The sequence below is a fragment of the Pipistrellus kuhlii genome, unplaced genomic scaffold (assembly GCF_014108245.1).
Source record: "Pipistrellus kuhlii isolate mPipKuh1 unplaced genomic scaffold, mPipKuh1.p scaffold_m20_p_52, whole genome shotgun sequence".
Lineage (NCBI taxonomy): Eukaryota > Metazoa > Chordata > Mammalia > Chiroptera > Vespertilionidae > Pipistrellus > Pipistrellus kuhlii.
In genome coordinates this window covers 197,115-200,594 of record NW_023425554.1, presented here as the reverse complement: position 1 = coordinate 200,594, position 3,480 = coordinate 197,115, and positions in this window count along the sequence as shown.

The window sequence follows — 3,480 nt, the reverse complement described above, 5'->3', positions numbered from 1 at the left end:
TTTTGAGCAGGGTTTTACTATTATTTCCTGATGCTAAAGACAGTTGCTGAAGTCACTGCTAAAGGCAGTACCGCCTCATCCCTTTCATCAATTATTCCCTAAAACAGAGAGCCGAGGGCTGTTTGCCAATGCAGCTCACAGCCACAGCTCCTGCTGCACCCATGGCCTTTTTTATTTTTATTTTTAAATATATGGTGGATTGAAGACTTCTTAACGGTGAGATGGGATCTTATGTTTCTTTTCTGTTCCTCTCAGTGCTTAGAGAAGTTCTGGATCCTAGTATATCAGGAGAATGAACTTGTGGAAGGAAGGAAGGAAGGAAGGAAGGAAGGAAGGAAGGAAGGAAGGAAGGAAGGAAGGAAGGAAAGAAGGAAGGAAGGAAAGGAGGGAGGAAGGAAAGATGGGGGGCGGGGGTTGTCTCAATTTGAGAAAAAATAAAAGAACCTATATAAAATTAGAAACATCTCAAATCCAAGGTTCTAAAACACCTTAATTACATACAATAAAAAACAAGATAGTCTTTTCCATAGCCAATTTACTTTATTAAAAATAAAGAGAAAAAAAATATTAGGAATAAAAAGGAAATAGCAAAACAACTGAACATGTAGTTAAGAGAGGAAGCCCTGGAATTGATAACTAACATCAGTGGGAGTAAGAAGGCATTTTAGCATATCCAGAATTTGGGATTTAAATTTGCCAGGATTTTGTATCCTCAAACTTTTTATCTTTTTATATCACAAGAAGTTACTACCAATAAAGAGTCCTATGTACCATTACCACCACTTCACAAAAGGAAAATAATCCAATTAAAAATGGGCAAAAAAAAAAATAGACAGTTCTCATAAGTGGACATACAGAAGACCCAGAGGCATATGAAAAAAAACGCTCCAAGTCACCAATCACCTGAGAGATGCAAATCAAAATACAATGAGGTACCACCTCACACCTGTCGGAATGACTTCAACAAGTGTTGGAGAGGATTTGAAAGAAAGGGAACTCTCATACACTGCTGATGGGAATGCAGACTGGTGCAGCCACTGTGGAAAACAGTATGAAGTTTCTTCAAAAAAATTAAAAATGGAATCCCAATTTGACCCAACAATTGCACTTCTAGGAATATATAGCAAGAAATCAGGAACACCAATCAGAAAGAATGTTCATAGCAGAGCAATTTACAATAGCTAAGATTTGAAACAGATGAGTGGATTAAAAACTGTGGTACATCTATTCAATGAAATACAGCTATAAATAAAGAAAGACCTCTTACCATTTCCAACATCATGGATAGACCTGGAGAGCATTATGCTTAGTGACATAAGCCAGTTAGAGAAAGATAAATATCACATGATCTCACTAATGTGTGGAATCTAGTAAACAATAGAAACTGATTAACAAAAATAGATTCAAAATCATAGACGCTCTGAACAAATTGTCAAACCTCAGAGGGAAGACAGGGGAGAGTGGGTGGATGGGAAGAGATCAACCAATGAACTTGTATGCATATATATGCATAACCCAGAAACACAGACAATAAGGGAGGTGAAGGCCTAAAGTGGAATGGGTGGGTTGAAAGAGATCAATGGGGGAATAAGGAGACATATGTAATACTTTCAACAATAAAGATTAAAAAATAATAATAAGATATAAAATGTTACTTAAGTGGAATGTCAATACCAGCTTTATTAATTTGAGATTATGATATGAATACAGTTAAACAATTCTGTGGAACTTAAGTAAATTAAAAGAAAAAAATTAATATAATATTGGGGGAATAATAGAAATAACTAAATTTGCATGATTCATTGATATTCACAAAGGAGGATATGAAGGATATTGTTTTTTAGGTATTTTTAGTAGACCATATAATGTGTCTGTTCCTTTACCTGTTTTTGTGTGTGTGTTTTTCTCATTGAATTCTCCAAATAGCGTCAGGAAAATAACTATTCCCATATTACAAAAACGTTTAGGGATGCATGTGCTAGATATGATAAAACCACGAACTGCAAATTTTCTAACCTTCCTATCTCAACAAATTCTCGTTTGACTAGAATCCCTGAAATCAATAGGGAAAAGCAAGAATGAAAAAAGAGTAAGTCATAGCACTCAAGACCCCGGAGAGAAAGCTCAGTAAATATGAGTTAGGCAATGGTCTTACTCTTGCTCAAACAGCACTGGACTGTCTTACTGGCCCCAGGCCAATATATTTACCATTTTAGAAAGATCCTCTACATAGAGTCAGCATCAGGCTTTAATCATCAGGAATTAAGAAACATCAGCAAGGAGGCTGGCAGTCCAAATAGCAGAAGTTAAGCAAAGAATAAGAAGCAGAATATAGAGATCTGGTGAGTTTAAATTGGGTGGGGGAATTTTGGTAGGAAATTCCAAACCTACTGAAAAGTAGAAAAACAGGCAACTGAACCCTTGTGTGTCAGTCACCCTGCTATCACAATCATTAATTTATGGCCACTTTTATTTCATCTGTACTTTTACTCACTACCCACTGGATTATTTTAGGCAAGTCATCCCTTTCCCAAGAGAATTCTACAGTACACGTCATCGGCTTCAACAGGAAATGTTATTGGTTCAGAGGTCAAGATAAAACTCCCCTACTGCTCAGGCTTCTTGTGTCTACACAATGCAGAGATTTTTATTTTATTTTATTTTATTTTATTTGCATTTTATCCAGGTTGGTATAATTGTGAGGATCTTTCATTAAAACCATTTGAGTGCTCTTTATCCTTTGGAGAAATATCTATGTCTTCTGTTTGATTCCTAGCTTGCTCTTACATTAGTCCTAGGATAATGACAAAAAGGAGCAATGTTTTGCTGTATTAACCTCTCAAAGAAGGAAGTGATTTGAACGTGCAGCCAGGGGAGAAAGTGGGTTTATTGTGGGATTTCTTAATTTATTATCTACTAGAGGCCCAGTACAAGAAAACTCATGCACTGGAGTGGAGTCCCTCAGCCAGGCCTGCCCTCCCCGCGCCCTCCCGCCCCCTACAGTCCAGCAGCACAAGCCTCAGCCATCCCTGGTTACCTGAGCCTCAGGCAACCCTGGGAGGCTAGGCAGCCACCATCTGAAGCTTGCCTGCACTGCGAGCCGGCTCTGGGTGGATGGAGGGATGAGGGGACTAGGGAACTTCGGAGGCAGGTGCACAGAGTGGGCCTGGCCTTGCAGCACGTCTGCTGCCCCCACAGGGTTGAGGGGACTGGGAGCTACTATCTTGTGGCTGTGGATGCCACCATCTTTGAGGGTGGAGCACTCAATTAGCATATTCTCTCTTTTTTTACTGTGGGCACCACCATCTTTGCAATGGTGTGAAGGTCAATTTTAGGGAGCCATTATAGGATTAAGACTTGGACTGTCCTGCTGGCAAAGCCAAAAGCAAGTCCCAGCTTAGAGGGCAAAGCCCTCTTAGCATAATTAAGCTTGATCTTGTGAGGCTCCCTAGATCTTTCCTGGGTAGGTAAAGGGCTGTG